Here is a 26,063-nt window from a genome sequence, read left to right on the forward strand (position 1 = left end):
TGTTCTCCCAACTTGAATGGCTTCCTAAACCATGGTGCCATGGTCAGTTTGCTCATCTACCCTGCAGCCACTGCCCTCATCCAAACAAGCTGGGAGAACATCAAACCTATTGGACCATTGCAGAGGCTCACACTCCTGCCCTCTGGGTCCTGCCTCATTCGCAGTCACACCCTCCTGTCCCTGACCAAATCAGAAGGCCCTACTCTAAGATGTGTGACTGCCTCCTGGTATAAAGCATCAAGGAAACTTCCTCTCTCGCTGATGTGTCACAGAGTCTGCAGCTCAATGAATCTGAGCTGAATTTCCTCCAGCCGCGAACATTTACTGTAGACATTTCGTCTGGATCGGAATGTTATCCAGGAGTTCTCACATGCTGCAGCTTGGACACGTCACCTATCATGCCATCCTTAATGTGTTTTAAATAATTACTTAATTATGTAATTCAGTTATTTATGTTATTCAGTTATTTATGTTACTTTCTTATATATTTTATTTACTTTACCACAAGTTTGTGTACTATTTTCAACCTTAGGGATAGAATCGACCTTACACACGTACCGGATATTCATCAAACAGCTAGCTCCTTTCCCTGTATTAGAGCAAGAACCAATTCCTATGGCGTGAGAAGGATAGAAGAAGGGAACAATTACCTGCTTTGCTCCCCCCCACCCTTCACTGAACTCCCATCCCACCAAACTCCAAGTCTTCACTCAGTTAGCTCAGCTGCACTCAGTTTACCTTGGCTGCACTAAAGAACCCTGAATTTATAGTAAACTCAACTGGGTCAACAGTAACCAGATTGAAAACAAAAACAAACAAAAATACCTGGCAGGTATAATAACTCAGCAGGTCTGATAGCATCTGTGGAGAGGAACACAGTTAACGTTTACCAGATTGAACCAGTTAGCTAATTAACTACTCAACTCCGACAGCTGAGAGTGAGCTTGCTCTGTCTAAACTGAAAGAAAGAATTTAGCCCGTTTACACAGTACTTTCCAGTTACTGCTAATTACAGAATAGATTAGATTTTAAGAGCAAAATTTAAGAACGAAATTAACACTTACATCTCCCCCCTCACCAAACTCAATTCTTTAGCCAGCTAGATCAGCTGCACTCTGTTTGGTACTGTATGTATGAATGGGATTAGTTCTGCCCATCTGTGGTACGGCAGATGAGAGTGGGATTAATTCTGTCCAGCGGTGGTATTGTATGTGAAAGCATGATTCATTCTGTCAGTCTTTGATACCACATGTGAACGTGGGGTTAATTCTGTCAGTGGTTCATTCTGTAAATCGGTAGTATGTTTGTGAAAGTTGGATTAATTCTGCCATGTGGCTATACTGTATGTGAGAATAAGATTGATTTTGGCTCTGTCAGGCCCCTGGACTCTGTCTGAGTGTTAGATTCATTCTGTAACTCTCAATTCCTGATGCTGTGCACAATTGTGGGATTCATTCGTCTCTATCAAACCTCAGTTCTGAACGTGTGTTCATGAATGTTTTGTGTGTGTGTAAGTTTGTGGTACCGTGTGAATTTCAGATTCTTTCAGATTACATCTCTGGGACTGTTTGAGGTTCATTCTGTACCTATCAGTCAGTTCCACTGTGTGAGACATGGGATTCATTCTGCAGTTGTCTATCTCTGGCACTGTCGGTGAGTGTGTGATTTATTCTGTTTCTGTGTATCTCTGGTGCTGTGAGTGCCTTGGACTTCATTCTGTATGTGTCAGTGCCTGGAAATATGTTGGATTTGTTGGGTACTTCACAGTGTCCAGTTCTTTGTGGATGTGGAGTTTATTCAGTCGCTCTCAATCTTTGATGTTACTTGTGACTCTGGTATTAATTGTGTATCTATACTCAATAGTTATCTCAGGCATGGTGTTGGAAATGAGTTAACATCTTAAACCTTTTAGGAAGTAAAACTACCATCCAAATCCTTACCCAGTCTGGTTTATATGTGATCTCAGAACAATCCTCAGTTATCAGCTTATCCCTGAACTGCCATCTACAATGTCCAAGCAAACCATTCTGTTCTATTCAAGAAGGCCGCTCACTAATACTTTCTCCAGGGCAATTAGGAATGGGACCACATCCGGTGATTTAATACAAGAAAGCTCACATCTACGACAGCCACCAGTCTGAAAATTTCACCACTCCAGTTTTAAATTCAAATATTCATGTTCCTTTCCTTCTTTTCAACAATACAACAAAAGATTGTCAGTCTTATCAAGCGGCATTGATACATATAAATGTTTAAACGTGTCAGACTTATCAACTGAACTTTAAACTTTTCATCTGACCTCATGATGTGAATGAGGAGTCTCACTAATGAATAGTGCAAAATGGAAGTCTGGATGCAAATTGAATTCAATGGTTGGAAATCAGGTAGAGCGTGTGTGTCATTTACATCCTGGACAGATCAGGCTTCTCACTGGAAGTGTGAATTTGAAAAATGATGTTTTAAACCAAGCAAACAACAGTAGCTCCCTAGATTTAAAAGAAGGAAACATATTAAACTGGAACCAAACTAGTTAATTACTCATTTCAGAAGAGTAATCAAATAAAAGCAGGTATACTTCAGTAGGAGGATTGGAATAGGGAACAGACACAGCTGAGGGCAACCATATTTGCTATCATAGAATGTAAAGGGTAAAAGAGAAGAGAATGGGAGCTGACTGCAGTGGGGTGGATCCCATGATAAAACTGACGGTTTATAAAGCTGCTTTGTAACAGTTTTGCAGACTGAAGCTGATGCTGTGTTATCCCTATTGTGGCTGAAACCCCATTAGTAATCAGCATTGGCTGAGACAATTAACCCTGGGAAGCATTCATTTTCAGTGGAAATGATTGATGTCTGTGAAGGCAACCAATCCTGTACAATGTGGATAGATTATTTGAGTGGGATAGGCAGGAGATGTATGTTTTCAAGAAGGAGTTAGATATAGCTCTTGGGGTGAAAGGGATGAAAGGATATGGGGAGAAAACCGGAGCAGGCTATTGAGCTCGATGATCAGCCATGATCATGATGAATGGTGGAGCAGACTCGAAGGGCCGAATGGTCTACTCCTGCTTCTATTTTCTATGTTTCTAGGAGGGACATAGAAAAAAAGAGAAATAAACAAAAAAATGAGAGTTAAAATAAGTCAAAGGAGGAAGAAGTTTTACTGCATGAGAAAAGGGGTGCTGACTGGTTGTCAAGTTGATTCCAATTGTTCGAGGTGTTGCCATGAAGAATTCACTGGGAAACTATTGTCCTGAATGTTGTTGTTTAATTCAAGGTAGGCACAATGGACGTGTTCCTTTTGCCTGCAGATAACAGGGCCCTGCACGTGAATATATGTAGCCTCTAGCATGTGTAAGTGAGCCACATTGTGAAGAATAAGGAACTTCAGTTACTTAGTTGATGAAGTAGTGGCCATTTTCCTCAGAGGAGTGAAGATTGAGAGGACAGGATAGAGGTATTCAAAATTATGATGAGTCTGGACACACCAGATTGAGAAAAACTGTTCCAACTACTGGATGGGACAAAGACCAGAGAGCACAGATTTAAGGTAATTGACAAAAGCAATGGATACTTTTTGGAGAAACGTTTTCATGCAGCGAGTGGTTAAAATCTCACATATGGGTCCTGACACTGCTAGAGGCAGATGCAATCAAGGTAGTCAGGAGAGAATTGGATTATTATCTGAAAAGGAAGAATGTGCCGGGTTGTTGGAAATGACACTAGATGTTTTACTCATTTGAAGGCCTGATGTAGACTCAAAGGGCTGAACCTCATTGTGTGCTATGACAGTAATACTGTGCGAATGTGCATGTGCGTGCAAGTTTAGGTGCGCTTGATTATTCTTCTGTCAAACTCTGGTGCTGCATATGAATGTGGAATTTATGTTTCTGTCAGGAGTGCTACTGGGTCTGAACGTGGGATTATCTAGATTATGTTAAGACAGTTCAGTCGTCTTGTGTGCAAATCTGAAAATCAGACTGTAAGTAGCGTTCTTTAATCGTCTCTGTGTCTGTGTCATTCCATGTGTATTTGTGATAATTTCTGACTTTCACTGATACCGTATGTGTGTGTCAGATTGATTAGTGTCATGTGGGCTCAGGTATTGTGGGTGAGTGTAGTAACAGTCTGCATCTGTCAGTGTCTGGTAATGGACATCTGCTCAATAATGATTCTGAATCTGTCAGTCTCTGCTACCCTGTGACAGTGTGGGATTCATTACATCACCTGCAATCTTTTGGATTGTTTACCAGTCTAGATTCATTTCATGTTGAAATTTCAGTACAGGAATAAGCAATTGATATTCTTGGTTTAATGGAATAATTGCAAGTTTGGCCTTATATGAAATCCCGTTTTGTGTAATTTTTTTAATGTGAAACTCCATTGTTATGCCAGTGTAACTCAGTTTCTACTAATCAAATTAACGCTGTGTCATTCAATCTGTTTCTGAGTGAGAATTTTAAACTTGGCTGTTGAGCTCAGTTTGCAGTGATAGAATTAATACAACATCTATCAGTCTGACACTGGGTTTTTCGGATTGCTCTGTGATTTGTATCTCAATCTGTATTAATCATTTTAATACAGTATCCCTTAGTTTAATAATGTGGGTGAGTTTCAAACTAGAATCTGAGTTTGTATTTTTCAGTTTTATCTGGTAATAATATAATTGCAGCTAAGACTGATTCCCTGATCAATGCTGCCACCATCACCTCCACTTTTTGCTTCTCGATCTTTTTCTGAATCCATATTTCTAAATACTCAGCACCCAGTCCTTCCTCTTTTTAAACCCCATTTCGTTCATTGCCACTACATCATATTCCCACATTGCCGTTTGTCCTTCAAGCTCATCAGTCTCATTTATCACACTGTGTGTTTACATAGATGCATTGTAAACTGGTCTTTGCATTCCTCATAGGGCTTCTTAAACTGCCCCTGTCGAATATGGCATTGCTCCCTTCTCCAGTATTATCCATCACTCTCCCTCCTTTCTGTCCTTATTACTTTCTGGTTCTGCTGTAAGTTGATGACCAACCCCCTGCCAATTTAAATTAAATCTTCACCAACCAGCCTAGTGAACCATAAACTAAAATTGGATCTGGTGCCTCTGATTGCAGAGTACAATGGATCAGAACTCCACCAAGTTAACCTCTTGGCCACCTCGGCTCCCTGTGAGTGACACTGTACTTACTGTGTGTGAGGAGCTGACTGCACTTCCCCTTGTGTTGTCGAATCACGACATTTATTCTGCTGCTTTCAACTATTTGCCTATCGAAAGAAAAAATGTTTATTATAATTTAAGAAGAGGTGAGGTCGAAGATACAAAGAAACCAAAACAATTATTAAATTAATAATCATTCCGAACAACCGCAAAGTCAGTGGTTCAAGAAGGCAGCTCACCACCACCTTCCCAAGGGCAACTCGGGATGGGCAATAAATGCTGGCCCAGCCAGTGAAGCCCACATCCCGTGAATGAATAAAAAAGGTAAGACGAACAGAGTCAGTGTCTGAATCCACTGCAGTCCTGCAGCACTCAGCTGCTAAAGACCAGGGACTTTGTTCCTGTTACAACAATTTCCTGCCATCCAGAAACAATCCACTGCTCCAGGAGTGGGACTGAGTGACGGAGCAGGGACTATTGTGTAGGTCAGATTTCTAATTGCCGCTCCCATGGACTAACCGTTCAAGTGAAAGCAAACAGCCGCCGTTTAAAATGTGTCTCTGCATTAGCGGCTGTTTTAAACCATCTTCTTCCACTCACAGGCAGTGCTGGGGAAGGCAGCGCGCATGCGCAGAATGCTGCACAAGTTCCGTAAACACAAATATTGAACATATCCAGCACAGAACGAGGACATTCGGCCCATCGTGTCTGCACCAGCCCCAAAATAGTTTGATCCAGCCTCACGTCACTTTCCAGCTCTTGCTCCGTGAGTCCTGTAGGTCCCAGCAGCTCAGTGCAGATCCAAGTGTTTGTTAAAGGCAGTGATGCGCTGCTCTCCCCCAGCTCTGCCTGGGACTGGAAGAAGATGGTTTCAAACAGCCGCCAATGGAGAGATCCCGCTCCCGGGGGAAGGGAACAAACAGCAGCCTCCTGGGAGGAGGGAGACAGAATGGCAAGAAGCTGTTATTGAAAATCATTGCTGCTTTCTCTCCACAAAGCAACAATGAACATTTCTGATAAAAGCAAAATACTGCGGATGCTGGAAATCTAGAACAAAAACAAAAATACCTGGAAAAACTCAGCAGGTCTGACAGCATCTGCGGAGAGGGATACAGTTGACGTTTCGAGTCCGTATGACCCTTCATCAGAACTAAAAAATAGAGAAATGAGATGAAATATAAGCTGGTTGAGGGGGTGGGACAGGGTAGAGCTCGATAGGGGGCCAGTGATAGGTGGAGGCCAAGAAGAGATTGCCAAAGATGTCATAGACAAAAGGACAATGGGGTGTTGGCGGTAGTGATATTATCTAAAGGATGTGTTAACTGGGATGTTAGGGGGAAATAAAGGGTTACAATAATTATTAGGGGGAATCTAGGGGTACAGTAAGAACTTATTGAAAGGGAATGAATTACTTAAAATCTCCAAGCACATTGGCAGTTAAAGGTTACCAGATGAACCTTGCACAGCCTTAAGGGCCGGCAAACAACAGAAAGGCCTTGGATAAAAGCAAAAAACTGCGGATGCTGGAAATCCAGAACAAAAATAAAAATACCTGGAAAAACTCAGCAGGTCTGACAGCATCTTTGGAGAGGAACACACTTAACGTTTCGAGTCCGTACGACTCTTCAACAGAACTAAGGAAAAATAGAAAAGAGGTGAAAGAGAAGCTGGTTGAGGGGGGTGGGACAAGTAGAGCTGGTTAGAGGGTCAGTGATAGGAGGAGATAGCCAAAAGATGTCATAGACAAAAGGACAAAGAGGTGTTGAAGGCGTTGATATTGTCTAAGAAATGTGCTAATAGGTGACATTAAGGGTAGAAAGCAGGGCGAGCAAGGTACAGATCGCCCTAGTGCGGTGGGGTGGTGGTGAAGGGATCGAAATAGGCTAACAGGTAGAGATAAAACAATGGATGGAAATACTTTTAAAAATAATGGAAATAGTTGGGAAAAGAAAAATCTATATAAATTATTGGAAAAAAGGGGAATCGGAAAGGGGGTGGGAATGGAGGAGAGAGTTCATGATCTAAAATTGTTGAACTCCATGTTCAGTCCGGAAGGCTGTAAAGTGCCTAGTTGGAAGATGAGGTGCTGTTCCTCCAGTTTGTGTTGAGCTTCACTGGAACAATGCAACAGGCCAAGGATGGACATGTGGGCATGAGAGCAGGGTGGAGTGTTGAAATGCCATTGAAATATAGTATAACCTCAGCTGCAAACTCAGATTCCAGTTTGAAACTCACCTAGACCATTAACCTCAAGGATACAATAACAATTTGATTAGTACAGACTGAGATAGAGAACACATATCAGTCTGAAAAGCTCAGAGTATCAGAATGGCAGATACTGTATTCAGTCTCACAGAGCAAACTGAGCACAACAGGCAAGTTTAAAATTCTCACAGTCTGCTTAAATAAAAATGTATCAATTTGATTATTACAAAGTGAATTACACTTACACAGCAATGGAGTATTAGATCCAAAGATACCTGAGCTTTCATAAGTGTGTTAACACACAAAGGGATTTAATACTAGGTCAAACTCAATTACTTTATTAAAACCTACAGCATCAATGGCCTGTTTTTGTTCTGAAATTTCAACATGGACTGAACCTAGACTTGTAAACAGTCTCAGAAACTGAAGGTTATGCAATGAATCCCACACTGTCAGAGTAGCAGAGACTGACAGATTCAGAATGATTCTCAACGACATGTCCAGTACCAGAAACTGACAGATACATACTAAATACTACACTCAAAATTCCTGAGTCTGAATAATATTCCATTTATCTGACACAGACATAAATTACCACTGACAATGAAAGATGGTCACAAACTCACATCAAACACAAACTCACATGTTGGTGCGCTGCCTTTTTGAATACAACTGAGTGGTTTACTCGGCAATTGTAGATGGCAGTTCAGAGTCAACTTCATTGCTGTTCTTGGTCCTAGGATCCAATATAAGCCAGACCAGGTAAGGATGGGGATGATAAATCTACTTTCCTAAATATTTGAAGGTGTTAAACTTAGCATTTTGAACACTATTTCTGAGATAAATATGACATACAGATACACAATCAATCCCAGAGTCACATGCAGCATCAAAGACTGAGAACTAAACAATAACTGTCTCTTTCACATACAGTCAAGTCACTCACCATCCTGAATTGGAATTATATCACTCTTCCTTCACTGTTGCTGGGTCAGAATCCTGGAACTCCCTTCCTAACAGCACTGTGGGTGCACCCACAACACATGTACTGCAACGGTTCAAGAAGGCAGCTCACCACCACCTTCTCAAGGGCAACAAGGGATGGGCAATAAATGCCGGTCCAGCCACCAAAGCCCAGATCACATGAATAAAAAAAAATACAGCACCAGAGACTACTCAGCAAATCTTACACAACACCAGACACTGAGACATACAGTATGAAGACCAATACATGCACAATAAAAAAGAGACTAACACAGAATGAATCCCAGTATGCACACCATGCCAGAGACTATCAGAAACAGAATGAATTCCACAGTCACAATGTACTGGAGATTGAAAGATATACATTAAAAAAAAATCCCACATTCACCACAGTGCCAGAGAGTGACAGAGACAGAATGAATCCCACATCACACAAAGCACATTGACTGATAGATACGGGGTGATTCTCAAATTATCCCAGAGATGTAGAGATTCAGGATGTATCTGACATTCACACAATGCCACAGACTAAGAAACACAGAGGAATCTCAGAGCCAAGGACTGATAGAGACAAAATGAATCCTTGATTTCTGAAGACATCAGGCACTGAGTTACAAAAAGGCATCAACGCTTACACAGGGTACCAGAGTCCAACAGAAACAAAATTAATTGCAAGCTCCCATACAGTGCCACTGATTGAGAGAGAATTGATCTCACTCATATCCAATACTATCCATTGAGGCAAATTCAACATTTAACACTCTTTGGTGCTGTAAGTGACAGTGGGATTACTTCTGTCAAAAATTGCAACAGATGGGGCTGTTGAGAATGAATCACACTCTCTGAATCAGTACCAGAGACTGACCGATACAGACTGAATTTCACACTCCTATTCAGCAACGGATGTTGACAGGTACAGAGTTTATCTCACATTCACACACATTATCAGACATTGACAGTGAATGAGAAGTTCAGACTCAGAGATAGTACCACAGACTGAAAGACATCGAATCAATACAACTCTGACCTACAATGCCAGAGACTGACAAATAAAAAAAATCATTAACATACAGTTACAGAGACTGACAGGTACAGAATAAATCCAATAATTTTCGTGGCGGAGAGAAACACATACTGATTTAATTTCGCACTGGCGTGTAGTCCCAAGAAGCGAATTATTTCACTTACATGCACCAATAACGGACAGATGCACAATGAGCCTCAGGATATCAAATGAATCCAACATTGAGACATGGTCCCATCAAGTCACAGATACAGAATAAATCCAGGCCTCGCACACTGTACCACGGCCTTCCAAACAGTGAAGGAACCCCACACTCACACACAGCATCAGACAGTGAGTAAATCACGCACATTACCAGAGTCTCACATTTCCTGAAGGAATCCCACATTCCTATACAGTCCCTCGCAGCGACAGCCAGGCGCCATTTCCCGGTGTATCTTTGCACACTGAGAAACTCCGGCTGGAGAGGGGCTTTGTAAAATGTATTTCCTGATTGTAGTAAGGATGCTTATGATTGGTGGAGAAAGCTAAATATAATTGGTCTATTGTACAATCCATACGGAAAATCACAAAAATAGATGACGTGTTTAGTTTTAAAAATGTCCAATCAGAATCATTGTCTCCCCCATTCCTCATTAGCATATATCTGTCATACTGTCTATATAATGAGCGGACGGAAGGGATTTGGTTTATTTCTGTGTCTGAAATTGAGATTGAAGATGGTTGAAGAGAAGAAGAAACCAGTTGCTAAGAAGGGCGCCAAGAAAGCGGTGAGTAAACCGGCAGGAAAGGGCGGCAAGAAGCGGCGAAAGTCGAGGAAGGAGAGTTACTCCATCTACATCTACAAAGTGATGAAGCAGGTTCACCCCGACACCGGCATCTCCTCCAAGGCCATGAGCATCATGAACTCGTTCGTGAGCGATATTTTCGAGCGCATCGCGGGTGAGGCTTCCCGCCTGGCCCATTACAACAAGCGCAGCACCATCAGCTCCCGGGAGATCCAGACCGCCGTGCGCCTGCTGCTGCCCGGGGAACTGGCCAAGCACGCCGTGTCGGAAGGGACAAAGGCGGTGACCAAGTACACCAGCTCCAAGTAAAACCCCACAATGGACTGAAAAACACCAGAAACACAACGGCTCTTTTAAGAGCCACCCACAATCTCTCTGAAAAAGCTATACGATTGCTCCACTTCTAAAGTTATGATTTTTACTGTGAAGAATTTTGAATTATCAAATTGTTATTTTCTTTTTGTTTCAATCACAGCGATTCTCGGTGATGTAGATTTAACCCTCGTTCAATTATTGAGTCAGGTTAATAATGCCTCATCAATTAATGACTTGCCGATCACCCTCGGCGCTTTCTTTTAAGACGCGTTAATATTTGGCCCCTTTCCCTGGTTTTGGAGAGAGAGAGAATAGAAGCAAATGCGTCAGTTTCCAGTTCTAGTCGAGTTTGGTCTCAATAATTGATCAGTTCATTTCCTATCAGCCCCGGTTGTGCAGCAACCTTCAGTCTCAACGCTGGCAAAAATGGTCAGTTTTGTCTGTCATAAATATCTACAATATACCGTCCGTTTGCAGAACGATGTAAATGGGACTTTCTGCGGCTGCTGACAGGGTTTCACAAAGGATCGAGATTGACCCCCGGATCACGGATTGTAAAAGCGATTTGGAACATGGGATAAAATGTGAAATAGTCCCATCAGGGACGCGTATTTTTAAAACTTCCAATTCGTACTATGTTCTAAGAAGTCCGTTCTTTTTCATTTATTTTTAAAAATTTAGCGGGCTTTTAAAATTTGAAAAAAGATCGGTTGAAATATCAAAATTTGGCGCCGTTATTTTCCGCCCTCACTCCGTGGAGTCTCCGGATTGGTGAGTTCAGTAGATAGCTGATTGGTGATATGAACAACATTATGAGACGCAGCACAAAGTGACCAATCAGCAATGCCCGCAGCACCATTCCTCCCGAAGCTATAAGAGAAGAGAATCTGAGGGGATTTCCTCATTTTCTGTGAAAGTGTTAGTGAGATTGTGAAATGTCTGGAAGAGGAAAGACCGGTGGTAAAGTTCGCTCCAAGGCCAAGTCTCGCTCCTCCCGGGCTGGACTGCAGTTCCCGGTGGGCCGTGTTCACAGGCACCTGAGAAAGGGCAACTATGCTGAGCGTGTGGGTGCCGGAGCCCCGGTCTATCTGGCTGCTGTGCTCGAGTATCTGACGGCTGAAATCCTCGAGCTGGCTGGTAACGCGGCCCGGGACAACAAGAAGACCCGCATCATCCCCAGACACCTGCAGCTGGCCGTCCGCAACGACGAGGAGCTCAACAAGTTGCTGGGAGGGGTGACCATCGCTCAGGGCGGGGTGCTGCCTAATATCCAGGCCGTGCTGCTGCCCAAGAAAACCAGCGCCGCTGCGGGCTCGAAAACCAAGTGAAGCGGCCATTCTTTAATCTAATAACCCAAAGGCTCTTTTCAGAGCCACTCACAGGATCATTGAAAGGGCTGCTCACTGTCAGGAGATGGAGTTATTGTAACGGTGGATTTATCTGTTTCTGATTTGTTTACTTGTGTTTTTAGTCCCCTCTCTGCATTGCGCTGTTTCTCTGCTCCCACATCTTCCGCTTTAATGAACTGAAGAATTGAAAGACAGAGTCAAAGTCGACATTTTCATAAATATTTAATAGTCATAAATATCGAGTTTGTCCCGGTACATTCAAGAAAACTATGAAAAATGTCACGACTGGTGCATTAAATGCTTTGTTTTTACTCTCGGGTGATCTGAGCGCCGCTCCAGGAACAGAGTAAACTCGGAAACGGAGCGGACATGTTCGGGCTGATCTGTTTATTCCGCAGTTTTCCCAGAGGCCGGAATCAGTGAGAGTTGAGCACTCACAGAACCTGAGTCCATTTCTGCATTTTGAGATCTGCACCCGCCCCCCTCCCCCCGGGTCTCCCTATTCTCCGGACACAAAGCTGCCTGTCCCAGGCGGTTTGGTGTCGGGGATTCTCTCCGCACTCCCTGTTGTAACATTCCCGGCCGCTTTTAATGGAGAGGATCAGAAATCAGCCGCATTTCTCAATCCCCGTGAAGTCTGTGTGAAGGAGTTGTTTGGTAATCTATACGTTTTTGCTTTTCCACTGATTTGAGCTGATTTAAATTGCTGAACGGGGTCTTATTACCGCCGGTTACAGATAAGAGACTAACACATTCAAACTGGCGTTCAGTTATTTTGTATTTTTCCTGTACTGAAATTGGCGGGCATTTCGAATTTGAAAATGTAAGCCAATGCAAACTTCCAATTTCTTCTCCCTGGCTGTCCGATTGGTTAGGAATTTGATTGAGAACAGGGTATCCAATTAGAGCTACAGCCTCTCAACCCGTTCATAATGATTATTAATAGACAGATTAATCTAAAGGAATCGGTGTCTTCAACCTCAGTTGCACTTGAGTTCAAAAATATACTCTATATTCTAAAATATACAGGCAAATAAATGAAGGCACCGGAATAATTGTGATGTTTCCACCAGCCAAGTTAGAATGAAGATTCCCGCCAGCTCCTCTCACACAGTACGTACTTTATAACTGACACGGCATAGAGACACAGGCAGGTCATCAGTTCCAGAGTGATATTTTCAATCCATCAATCAAACAGCGCAGGAGAGACAGACGCTGTTTCCATATCAACATTTAAATATCAGATAAAACGGAGACAACGGTGTCAGTTTCAAGTTTACAGAATTAACCTGAATAATATACTCTGAGATTCATGTGAAGTACCAGTCCAATATTTGCACACATCACGGGTTTATAAATTGCAGTGTCAATTCCCATTCTCTGTCCTGACATATACATTAGATGCAAATCCAAAACTCAAGTACATTATCAGAGCGAGATATTCTGAAAGCAAGTATAACCTGAGATACAAACCTTAATTCCAGTTTTATGAAACAAAAAGATACAATATCAATTCGATGAGTATGAACTGAGCTGTAACTTTCATACTAATCCTAAATGTTCAATGTCAGATTGAGAATACTGTGCCAGTTCCAGACTGATCTCCATTTTACATCCATATCAAAATTCTTACTCAGAATCAGACTGAGTGTCACAGATCAAATCGATCAGTATAACCAGAGTTATCACTTCTCGGCCTTTTGGCTAAGATCAAGTGTTGCAGGGGCGACACCATGGTCCTGCCAAGGCAAGGTCGGGATGGAAGGGCGATAACCAATCGCAATCTGAATCCATACCGTGGGTTACCTATCACCGTCCGAGTCACGGTGAACCACAGCGACGAAGGAGGATCACCTATGGATCGGGGCTTCTTCACCAGGAGGATCCTGTTGAAGGCGTGCGGCTTCCAAGCTACGGAGATCTTCACCCTGCACGACTCCCGCAAAGGTGGTTATTTTGACGTGACGTTCAAGCGAGTGGCAGACTGCGTCCGGCTCCTGAGGGTGTTCGAGGAGAAGAGAGACCTGCCGGAGATGAAGATCCTGACGGCGGAGCCGCACTTTTCTCTGCCGTTGCAACGGGAACGTGAGGTGATGGTGCATGTGTACAACCCCTTCGTCCCTGTCGCCGACGTGGTCACCTTCCTCACCAGGTACTTCGATAAGGTGGGGAGCGGCACTGAGATTCGAGACGACTTGGGGATCTGGACAGGCAAACGCCTGTTTAAGGTCACGCTAAAGACCGATGGTAAGGGAGCCATTTTCCACCCTCCTTCCAGTTTCGCTATCGGGGGAAACCGTGGCTACCTGGTCTACGCTGGGCAACCCAAGCATTGTCGCTCATGCGGCAAGGCTGGTCATGTGGCGGCCAACTGCAGCGCCTCCCTCTGCAAGATCTGCAAACAGGAAGGGCACCAGACAAAAGACTGCAAACAGGCCAAGTGCTGCAACCTGTGTGGCGAGGCAAGTCACCTCTACAGGACCTGCCCCAAACGCTGCCGTACTTACGCACAGGCAGCCAAAGCCGACCACGGGGAAGCAGAAGAAATGTTCCGTGTCACTCCAACCACCAAGGCCCCCAGGGAGCTCAACGGGACAAAGGAGGACACAGAGAGAGACAAGGTGGAGAAAGAGATTGAGGCAACAGAGAGCCAATCAACAGCACTACCCCCTGAACCTTCCAGTCCTCAGGACAGCGAATCAATGGAGGAGGAGGCAGCAGTGGAAAAGCAGCAGGGGGAGTGGCGGACGGTGAAGAACAAGAAAAGTAAGAGGGAGCGAAGAAGAAGCAAAGGCGTTTCCCAGAGAAGCGGCAAGAGGCGTCTCCCATCCGACACGGATGACAAGGGCAGCAGCTCTTCGGATGAGGAAGTGCCAGAGCGGCACCGACAGAAGAGGCGGCAAAGCTCCAGGGCGTTGGAGGACGAGACACCCGAGCTCCAGAAAATTGGAGACAACAAGGAGACCAGCGCACCCCAACTTGGCCTGCAACCTGAGGAGGCCAGTGCACCACAGCCCCTGGAATCTGGGAGCAGTGAGGCAATCATCGCACCCCAGCTCCAGGAAGCCGGGAACAGCAACCCCCCAGAGGGGGTGAGTTTTGGAGAAGCTTCTCCAGCAAAGGTCATCTCAAAATCCGCTCACTACGTGAACCTCCAGATGCCACTGGAGCAGAACACGGCCAAGGAGATCTACCTCAGCCCATCCAAAGTGAAGGAATTTGAGCTCACTACGGGTATGAAGGAGCAGACTAAAGGTCTGGGACTCTCAGAGACAGTGGGTTTGGTAGGAGAATAAATGCTTTAATATGGGTTTAAAGATTGTATCCATAAATGTGCGTAGCATTAAATCTACTACGCGATGTGTTGCGACCTTGGACTACCTAGCCAAGGTCAAAGCTGACCTGTTGTTTCTGCAGGAGTGTGCGATACCGCACCTCAGCTCCTACAGGCAATGGTCACGATGGTGGTCCCACGGGCCATCGATCTGGTCGGGCGGAAACGACTCTCGTTCCTCCGGCCTGGGTATTCTGCTGCGGGGAGGCAACTTCACCGTCTCCGAGGTCAAGGAGGTGGTGGGCGGGCGACTCCTGGTAGCAGACGTAATGTACAAGAACGCTCCACTCCGGTTAATTAACGTGTACGGCCCGGCACAAGGGGCTGAGCGGCTGGAGGTTTTTCAGCAGCTCCCACTGCTGCTGACGACCTCCAGGCCGGTCATTCTGGGCGGGGACTTCAACTGCATCATCGATGCGGCTGGACGATCCGGCAGGGCCGGAAGCAGATTGGACGCTACGTCCAGATCCCTGATGGAAACAGTTAAGGATGCCAAGCTGCACGACGTCTTCAGCAACCCTGCAGACGGAGCGCAGCGTAGATACACCTGGTCGCGGCCAGACGGGTCCATTCGTTCCAGGATAGACTTCCTGTTTGTGTCCCGTGCATTCACAGTCAGATCCACCGAGGTCAAGCCGGTGTTCTTCTCTGACCACTGCCTCCTACTGGCGGACTGCCACTTGGAGGAAGACCTGAGGGTGGGCAGGGGGGCATGGAAGCTAAATGTGCAACTGCTGACCCCAGAGAACATTGAGGAGCTCAAGTGGGATTACAAAGGTTGGAGAACCGTGAAACCCCTCTTTGAGTCCCTGACACACTGGTGGGAAGTGATCAAGGGAAGCATCAAGAGGTTTTTCATCCGCAAAGGCACCCAGAAAGCTAGAAAGGAACAGAGGGAAATGTCCCGACTCCAGGAAAAGATGCAGAATCTGCTCCGGCTGCAGTCGATGGGGGTCGATGTCAAGGAGGAGCTCCAAGAGGTGAAGGGCCAGCAAGCCTCGCACTTTGCCTCGGAGGCCTCCAAGATCATCTTCCGTTCCAGAGTCCGCTCCGTGGAGCAGGATGAGACGTGCTCACGTTTCTTCTTCCAAAAGGTACACAGAGAGCGCTCTGTGATCAGCAGCCTGAAGGAAGAAGACGGCTCAGTAAAGTCATCACGGTCCGACATTCTGAGGATCAGCAAATCCTTTTATGCCGGTCTGTATGACGTGAAGCCCACGGACAGCACGGCCTCCCAGTCCTTCCTGTCCTCTATCACGGAGGTCTTAGACCACAGTACGCGGGAGAGCCTAGACAAACCGCTAACTCCTGACGAACTGACTAAGGCCCTCGAGTCCTTCGAGAAGAGTAAAACCCCCGGAAGCGACGGCCTGCCGGCGGAGTTGTATTCGGCTCTGTGGGACTTGATCGGCCCAGACCTGCTAGAAGTGTACGAGAGTATGCTCCTGGCCGGCAGCATGTCAGAATCCATGAGGAAAGGCATCATCACCCTCATCTACAAGCACAAGGGGGAAAGGGAGGAAATTAGAAATTGGCGACCCATTTCACTGTTGAATGTGGACTATAAGATTCTGTCCAAGGTCATCGCCAACCGGGTCAAATCCGCTCTGGAATTGGTGATTCACCCTGACCAGACCTGCTCTGTGCCAGGCAGGAAGATCTCTGACAGCCTGGCGCTGCTCAGGGATACGATTGCCTATGTACAGGACAGGGGTGTGGATACCTGCCTCATCAGCTTGGATCAGGAGAAGGCCTTTGACAGAATATCGCACACCTACATGGGGGATGTGCTCTCCAAAATGGGCTTTGGGGAGGGAATTCGAAATTGGATCCAACTGCTCTACACTAACATCAGTAGCGCAGTCTCAATCAATGGGTGGGAAACAGATAGCTTTCCGATCAAATCTGGAGTCAGGCAGGGCTGTCCTCTCTCGCCTGTCCTTTTCGTGTGCTGCATAGAACCCTTTGCCGAGTCCATCAGGAAGGATCCGGGCATAAGAGGAGTGACGATCCCAGGCAGTGGAGGCACTCAGGTAAAAGCCTCCCTGTACATGGACGACGTCGCCGTTTTCTGCTCGGATCCGCTGTCGGTGCGCAGACTGATGCACGTCTGCGACCAGTTCGAACTGGCCTCGGGAGCCAAGGTAAATCGTGGGAAGAGCGAGGCCATGTTCTTTGGGAACTGGGCTGACCGATCCTTTGTCCCCTTCACTGTCAGGGCTGACGGCCTGAAGGTGCTGGGGATATGGTTCGGAGGGACCGGGGCATGCGTTAGAAACTGGAAGGAGCGAGTGGCTATGGTGAAAAGGAAACTGGGCATGTGGGAGCGACGCTCCCTCTCCATTGCGGGTAAGAACCTGGTCATCAGGTGTGAGGTACTCTCGCTGTTGCTGTACGTGGCGCAGGTCTGGCCCATTCCACACTCCTGCGCGATGGCGATCACTCGAGCCATCTTCCGCTTTATCTGGAGGTCGAAAATGGATCGTGTCTGCAGGGACGCGATGTACAAGCCTCTAGATAAAGGGGGAAAAAACGTGCCCAACATCGCCCTCATACTGATGGCCACCTTTGTGTGTGGCTGCATCAAGCGGTGCGTAGACCCTCAGTACGCAAACACCAAGTGTCACTACGTGCTGAGGTTCTACCTGTCCCCGGTGTTGCGAAGGATGGGTCTGGCCACGCTGCCGCGGAACGCTCCAAGTAGTTGGACCGTGCCGTACCACCTGTCCCTGGTGGAAAAATTTATGCAGAAAAACACCTTTGACCACAAGTCCATCAGGCAGTGGTCAGCACGTAACGTCCTAGAGGCCCTGAGGGATAAGGAGAGGGTGGACCCTGTGGGATGGTTCCCCGAGCAGACTGTCAAAGTCATTTGGCAGAATGCCTCATCGCCAGAACTTTCCAACAAGCACCAAGACGTAGCTTGGCTGGTGGTGAGAAAGGCCCTCCCCGTCAGATCCTTCCTACACGCCAGGAGTCTCACCCCCTCTGCACGATGCCCTCGAGGTGGCTGTGGTGGGGAAGAGACCGTTGTTCACCTCCTTGTGGATTGTGCCTTTGCAAAGAAAGTCTGGAGAGAGATGCAGTGGTTGCTGTCGAGGTTCATCCCGAGCAGTTCTGTGACACAGGACTCTGTGCTCTACGGGCTGTTCCCAGGGACACACACCGAGACAAACATCGACTGCAGCTGGAGGATCATCAACTCGGTGAAAGACGCGCTTTGGTCTGCCCGAAACTTGTTGGTCTTCCAGCACAAAGAGTTGTCCCCGACCGATTGTTGCGGACTGGCACAATCCAAAGTCCAGGACTACGTGCTGAGGGACGCACTAAAGCTTGGGGCAGCTGCCGCAAAGGCGCAATGGGGAAGGGTCGCTGTCTAAGACCTTTCTACCACAGCGCACCGAGAGACTGGGAACTGTTTAGAGCCCCTCGGGCTGTACAGATCAAAATGAAAGGCTGTAAATGATTGTAATATTGTTTGTACTGATGCACCTGGTGATACATTTTGTAAAAGTTTAACCTGGATTGTACCCTTGTAATGTTGTTTTTGAAATGGTTTTGAATGTGATTGAAGATTTTTTATGAATAAAGTATATTTTTACAATAAAAAAAAAATCAGTATAACCAGAGTTACGCCCGCATCCCAAGCGAGTAGCAGGTTGAAAGATACATTATCTTTCACAAATGTGTTCACAGTGACAGACATTTAACATGGGCCATAACTTACAAACATTGCTTGCTTAATAGCTACCACATCAGTGGCCTGTAACTGAGCTGAAAATTTGCACCGAATGAATCAAAACGTAAACAATCCCAGAGACTGAATGTTATATAATGAATCCCATACTCAGTCACATATACTGAATGACAGAGACTGACAGATAGACAATAATTCTCAACACACGTTCAGTGCCAGATGCTGAAAGGGGCAGCTGTTTTTTTTTTCTCCCTATATTAATTCATGGGATGTGGGCATCGCTAGCTAGGCCAGCATTTATTGGCCATTCCTAGTTTCCCTTGAGTAGGTGATGGTGAGCTGCTTTCTTGAACCGGTGCAGTCCATGTGGTGTAGGTACACCCACAGCGCTGTTAAGGGAACGAATTTCAGGATTTTGACCCAGCAACTGTGAAGGAATGGTGGTATATTTCCAAGTCAGGATGGTGAGTGGCTTCGAGGGAAATTTCCAGGTGGTGGTGTTCCTATGTGACTGCTGCCCTTGTCCTTCTAAAAACTGGTGGTCATGGGTTTGGACGGTGCTGTTTCAGGAGGAATGGTGAGTTTCTGAAGTGCATCTTGCAGATCACACTGCTGCGACTGTGCATCGGTGGTGGAGGGAGTGAATGTTTTTGAATGGGTTGCCAATTAAGTAGGCTGCTTTGTTTTGGGTTATGTCTAGCTGCTTGAGTGTGTTTGGAGCTGCACTCATCCAGGCAAATGGAGAGTATTCCATCACAGTCTTGACATGTGCCTTACAGATGGTGGGTAGGCTTTGGAGAGCCAGGAAGTTTGTTACTTGCCGCATTTTTCCTAGCCCCTAACCTGTGCTTGTAGCCACTGTATCAATATGCCTAGTCCAGTTCAGCTTCTGGTCAATGGTAACCACCAGGATGTTGATGGGAATTCAGCAATGGCAATGCCATTGAATGTCAAAGAGCGATGATTAGTTTCTTTCTTGTTGGAGATGGTCGTTGCCTGGCTCTTCTGTGGTGTGAATGATAATTTCCACTTGTCAGGCCAAGTTTGATTAATGTCCAGGTCTTGCTGTATTTGGACATGGACTGCATCAGTACCTGAGGAGTTGAGAATGGTGCTGACCATTGTGCAATCATCAGCAAACATGCCCATGTCCCACAGTGGATGGAAAAAAGTCATTGCTAAAGCAAATGAAGTTGATTGGGCCTTGGCTACATCCTCTGGATAACTCCTGCAGTGACATCCTGGGACTCAGATGATTGATCTGCAATGATCACAACCACCTTCCTTTGTGCTAGAAATGACTCCAGCCAGCAGAGAGCTTTCCCCCTGATTCCCATTGACTCCAGTGTTGCTAAGGTTCCTTGATGCCACACTCTGTCAAATGCTGCCTTGAAGTCAAGGGCAGTCCCTCTCGCCTCCCCTTTGGAGCTCAGCTCTTCTGTTCATGTTTGAACCAAGGCTGCAATGAGGTCAGGAGCTGAGTGGCCCCGGTGGAATCAATTTGAGCGACAGTGTGTAGGTTATTGCCACTTGTTCGCACTGTTGAAGGCCCCTTCTATCACCTTACTAATGATTGAGAGTAGACTGATGGGGCAGTAATTGGCCAGGTTGGATCTGTCTTGCTTTTTTTATAGAGGACATGCCTGGGCAAATATCAACATCGCTGGATAGATACTAGTGTAGTAGCCATACTGGAACAGCTTGACCAGGGGCGCAGCAAGTTCTGGATCAAATGCCTACAGTGCTATTGCTGGAACATTGTCAGGGCCCATAACCTTTGCAGTACTCCGTGCCTTCAGCCATTTCTCCATATCACGTGGAGTGAATCGAATGGACTGAAGATTGGCATCTGTGATGCTGGGGGCCTCCGAACGAGGCCGACATGGATCAGCCGCTCAGCACATCTGCATGAAGGTTGTTGCGAATGCTTCAGCCTTATCTTTTGCACTGATGTGCTGGGCTCCTCAAACTTTGACGATGGGGCTATTTGTGAAACCTCCATTCATGACTGGATGTGGCAGGACTGCACAGTTAGATCTGACCCGTTGGTTATGGAATTGCTCAACTCGGACTATCATTTGCTGCTTATGTTGTTTGGCACGAAATTAGTCTTGTTTTGTGTCTTCAGCAGGTTGACACCTCAGTTTTAGTTATGCCTGATGCTCTTCCTGGAATGCCCTCCTGCTCTCTTCATTAAACCAGGGTTGATCCCCTGACTTGATGGTAATAGTAGAGTGGAGAATATGCCAGGCCATGAGGTTACAGATTGTGGCTAAGTACAATTCTGCAGCTGATGACCCACAGCACCTCATGGATGACAAGACTAGAGGTGTTCGATCTGTTTGAAATATATGCCATTTAGCACGGTGGTAGTTCCACACAACACAATGGAGTGTATCCTCGATGTAAAGATGTGTCTTCATCACCATAGGCACTGTTCGGTGTTCACTCCTACCGCTCCTGCCATGGATAGATACATCTGCCACAGGCAGGTTGTTGAGGATGAGTTCAAAAATGATTTTCTCCTCACCATCTGCTGCAGACACGGTCTGCGGTGGTGCTACAAGGATATTTTTGGTGATGGACACACCCAGCTTGCATTCTGTGCCCTTGCCATCCTCAGTGCGTCCTCCAAGTGGTGTTCAAGGTGGAGGAGTATTGCTTCATGAGCTGAAGAGTGGATAGTGGACGTCAGCACGTATTAGTCTGTAGGGGGTTCCCTTGAACAAGGTTGACCTGATGCCATGAGACTGGAATCGATTTTGAGGACTCCCAGGGCAGCTGTTATGTCGGCTGGTGGTCTGTCCTTTCAGTGGTGGTGGTATCTGGGAGATTGTCAGGAATGTTCCCATGAGTATGACTATGTGAGGCTGTTGCTTGACTAGTGCCAAAACGTTAGTAAGGATTGACAGGGATTCCAGTTGATGCTAAGTGGCCTATTCGGTTTTATTCCTTTAATGAAACTGAGTGGATTGATGCCATTTTAAAATCAAGCACATTGTTATTGATCTGTTTGAAATCTATCCCATTTAGCACAGTGGCAGTGCCACACAACACAATGGAGTTTAGGTACCAGAACAGGTTTCACCATTTCTCGTGGTGGGATTCGAAACCCTGGAATATTACTCTGGATCAGCAGCAATACCACGCCAGCACTGCCGATGACACGCCAATTGTACCACTGATAGAGTTAGACAGAGTCCAAGACTCACATATGCTAACAGCTGCTGACAGATGCAAATAGAATACCACAGACACACACACACTGACTGAAAAGCAATAAATGAATCCCACAATTTCATACAGTACTAGAGAATTATAGATACAGAATTAATCCCACTGACAGATAGAGAATTAATCCCATACTCACAAAAAGCACGAGGAACTGAAAGACACATTTGATTCCCACACTGACATAGCATCCCAGACATAGAATGCAGTTGACTGAACTAGAGTGAATATCAATTCACTCCCAGTATGAGAGCTTTATATATAAATCCTAGTGACAGATCCAAATGCCTGCCAAACTCATACACAGCTCCAGAGAATAACAGATGCAGACTGATTGCTGCACTCTCATGCAATATCAGAGATTTCAGATTCAGAATGATTTCCACATTCACATGCAATAGCATTGGCTGATAAAGAATCAAACACACATTCAAACTAACATGGGGTAGTTAAATATTTTTAAGGCAGAAGTAGATAGATGCTTGATAAGCAAAGGGGTGAAAGGTTATCAGGGATAGACTGGAATTTGGAGTTGAGGCTAAAATCAGGTCAGCCATTATCTTCTTGAATATCCAGCAGTTTTGAGGGACTGAGTGGTCTCTTCATGCTCCCAATTTGTGTGTTCACACACATCACTTTTAAGATTTTCAGAACGAGTCGCAAATTCACTTACAATCCCAGAAGGTGACTGATAGGACAAATCCCTTGCAGGAGAGAGTTCATGGTCTGAAGTTGCTGAACTCAATGTTAAGTCTGGAAGGCTGTAAAGTGTCTAATTGGAAGATGAGGTACTGTTCCTCCAGTTTGTGTTGGGTTTCACTGGAACATTGCAGCAGGCCAAGGATGGATATGTGAGCATGATAGCAGGATGGGATGTTAAAATGGCAAGCCACAGGAAGGTCTGGGTCATGCTTGTGGACAGACTGAAGGTGTTCCGCAAAGCAGTTACCCAGCCTACGTTTGGTTTCTCCAATGTAGAGGAGACTGTATTGGGAGCAGCGAACGCAGTAGACCAAATTGAAGGAAGTGCAAGTGAAGCCCTGCTTCATCTGAAAGGAGTGTTTGGGCCCTTGGTTGGTGAGGAGGGAGGAGGTAAAGGGACAGGTGTTGCACCTTCTGCGCTTGCATGGGAAGGTGCCGTGGGAGGAGGCTGAGGTGTTGGGGGTGAAGGAGGAATGGACCAGGTTGTCCCAGAGAGAAAGGTCCCCACAGAATTCTGACAGTGGGGGTGAGGGGAAGATGTGTTTGGTTGTGGCATCATGCTGGAGTCAGCAGAAATGGCAGAGAATGATCCTTACTAAGCAATCCTGATTGAGCTGAGAATTACACTTGCAGTGTGAGCTAGAAGGGCAGAGTTTTAAAAATAAGGCATCTCCCATTCAAGATGCAGATGAGGAGGAATTTCTTCACTCAGATGATTGTTAGTCTTTGGAATTCCCTTTCCCTGAGAGCAGCGGAGGCTGGATCATTGAATATATTCCAGACTGAAATAGACAGATTTTACAAGGAAATCAAGGAATGAGGGAGACAGGCTGGTAAGTGGAGTTTAGGCCATAATCAGATCAGCCATGGTCTTATTTAATGGCAGAGTAGACTCGAGGGGCTAAAAGGCCTCCTCTTGCTCCTATCTCTAATGTTCTTATGCCTGTAAGCTCTTCCCGATTCTGGTTCCTTTTTCTTTGCGCGTTTGATTTTAATCTAATTTTTCTCTTGTTTTTGCTTTCGGATGGCAGCTGTTCATCATTCCTCCATTCACACTCCTTTAGACTCATCTCTGGTTTTTGTTACTTGTTCCTTTACCATTCCCTGTAGCCTTGCAGCACCAATTCTTTTGCCATTGAATCTCTCCTGCCCTCTACCCTGCAGACTGAACCACAAGACAAAAGGTTTTACTAAATTCACTAAGGAGTAGCAAAGGAGAATTAATAAATAATCTGACAGTAAATGGGCATCTAAAAATCTCACAATATGTTAGAGGCAGACATTCAGTTCGAGGTGAATGGTCACACACATGTTACAGTTTTCACCTTAAGCAAGTCCGATAAGGAGGGAATGAGCGATAAACTGAACTCGTTAACATTCGATCGGTGATTAACAGATAAAAGAAGACAGGAAACAATCAGACACTCAAAGAATTATTTAGCATAATATGTAGAATGCAAGCCCGAGGGAATGAAACTTCACGTTCTTGGTTCATGATGATTTGGGGGACAGAATTCCATGGTTTGAGTCAGCGATTAAGAAGGAACCTGCCCAAATATTGATTAACTGCGTCTTTGACGTGATGCTGTCTCCGCAATGCTGATACTCTCGATGGGACATGTCGAAGGGAGGACACTGTTGTCCAAATTAGCATGGTGAATTACTGCAGGGTGTCCGGTAGATCGGACATACTGCAGCTTATACGTATAAACTTCATTATATACATTTTTCCATTTAAGAGAATAGCTTTTGCTCTTCAGGCAATCATAGCGTGTTAGAGAACAAGAGAAGGCCACTCGGACCATCATGCCTGTGTCAGCTCTTTGGCGATGAGAGAAAATCTAGGCTTGTGTGTGTTTGCCGCATTTACAGCTTGTGTTCTTGTGTGAATAAAAAACATGACAGGGATTTGTTACAGACTTAAGTGGTTACTGGAAGCGAGGAGCCCACTAAAATTCCTGTGTACGGTAAAGAAATATCAAATATATTTGTGGGGAGAGGCCAAATGTTTCTTTCTGCTTTTAATGAAAACGTAAATAGCAGAGAATGGTTTCGATCCATTGACCTCTGGGTTATGGGCCCAGCACGCTTCCGCTGCGCAACTCTGCTCCTTGTTATTTTTCCCTGCTACGTCTTGTTGTGTTTGAGCAACGTTCATTCTCGTTTTGTTGTTCAACCAGAGCACATGTATTCGGCGGTTCCCCCTGGCGACTCGATTCCACTTTGTAACACTCCCAAGAATGTAACAGACAAAGCATGACACATAAGAGCAGTAAGAGACTGTCCGCACACACGACGATAGGAAGGCAAAGGAGCATGGAGTGAATCACCATTTATGTAAAGGCGTTCTCTCTTGCATAAATATGCCCCACATTCGAAACGAATTTGCTGTTGCCTAAATTAGCTCCCTGTGCATGTGTACTCTTGTTGAAAGGTGTTCCGGTGTTTAAAGTGCTTTCCCATTTTTTAAAAAATATCTTCCCTGCTGTACAACTTTGCTGTCTGCTTGGAACTGTGTTCACTGCAGAGTTTGAATCCCACCACGGCAGATGGTAGAAGCTGAATTCAATAAAACATCTGGAATTAAAATTCTAATGATGACCATGAAACCATTTTCGATTGTCGTAAGTATCCATCTGGTTCATTAATGTCCTCCAGGGAAGGAAATCTGCCGCCCTTAACTTATCTGGCCTACATTTGACTCCAGACCCACAGCAATGTGTTTGACTCTTAAATGCCTTCGGAACAATGGCAATTAAGGGTGGGCAATAAATACTGGCCGAGCCAGCGATGTCCACAACCCATGGACAAATAGAAGAAAAGAACTCTGCTCTCTGCTGTAGAACTGTACTCTCTGCTGCAGTTCTGTCCTGTCTGCTGTAGAACTGTGCTCTCTGCTGCAGTTCTGTCCTGTCTGCTGTAGAACTGTGCTCTCTGCTGCAGTTCTGTCCTGTCTGCTGTAGAACTGTGCTCTCTGCTGCAGTTCTGTCCTGTCTGATGTGGAACTGTGCTCTCTGCTGTGGAACTGTTGAGAGATATTCTCTGTTGTGTAAAATACTTTCCTGTCATGCAAATCTGTTCCAGGCTGTATAAATACGATCCCTCTTGTACTTTTTTTCTTCTCCATTCTGTAAAATGTGACCTGATCAGAAGGCATCCCCTGTTGTCCGAAGATATTACCTGTTGATCTTTGAAGACGTTTTCTGTGGGTAAATATTTTCTTCCTGGTATCATAATGTCCCCCATTCGTGTTATGATGCCTCGTGTTATGTTTAG

General features: G+C 45.5%; 1 protein-coding gene across 2 annotated transcripts in view; it reads left to right on the forward strand.

Moving 5' to 3' along the window:
• LOC144670298 (uncharacterized) overlaps positions 1-26,063 on the forward strand; it is a 940,207-nt gene that overhangs the window by 432,354 nt on the left and 481,790 nt on the right. The window lies entirely within an intron of this gene.

The sequence above is a fragment of the Cetorhinus maximus genome, chromosome 31 (assembly GCF_964194155.1).
Source record: "Cetorhinus maximus chromosome 31, sCetMax3.hap1.1, whole genome shotgun sequence".
Taxonomy (NCBI): Eukaryota; Metazoa; Chordata; class Chondrichthyes; order Lamniformes; family Cetorhinidae; genus Cetorhinus; species Cetorhinus maximus.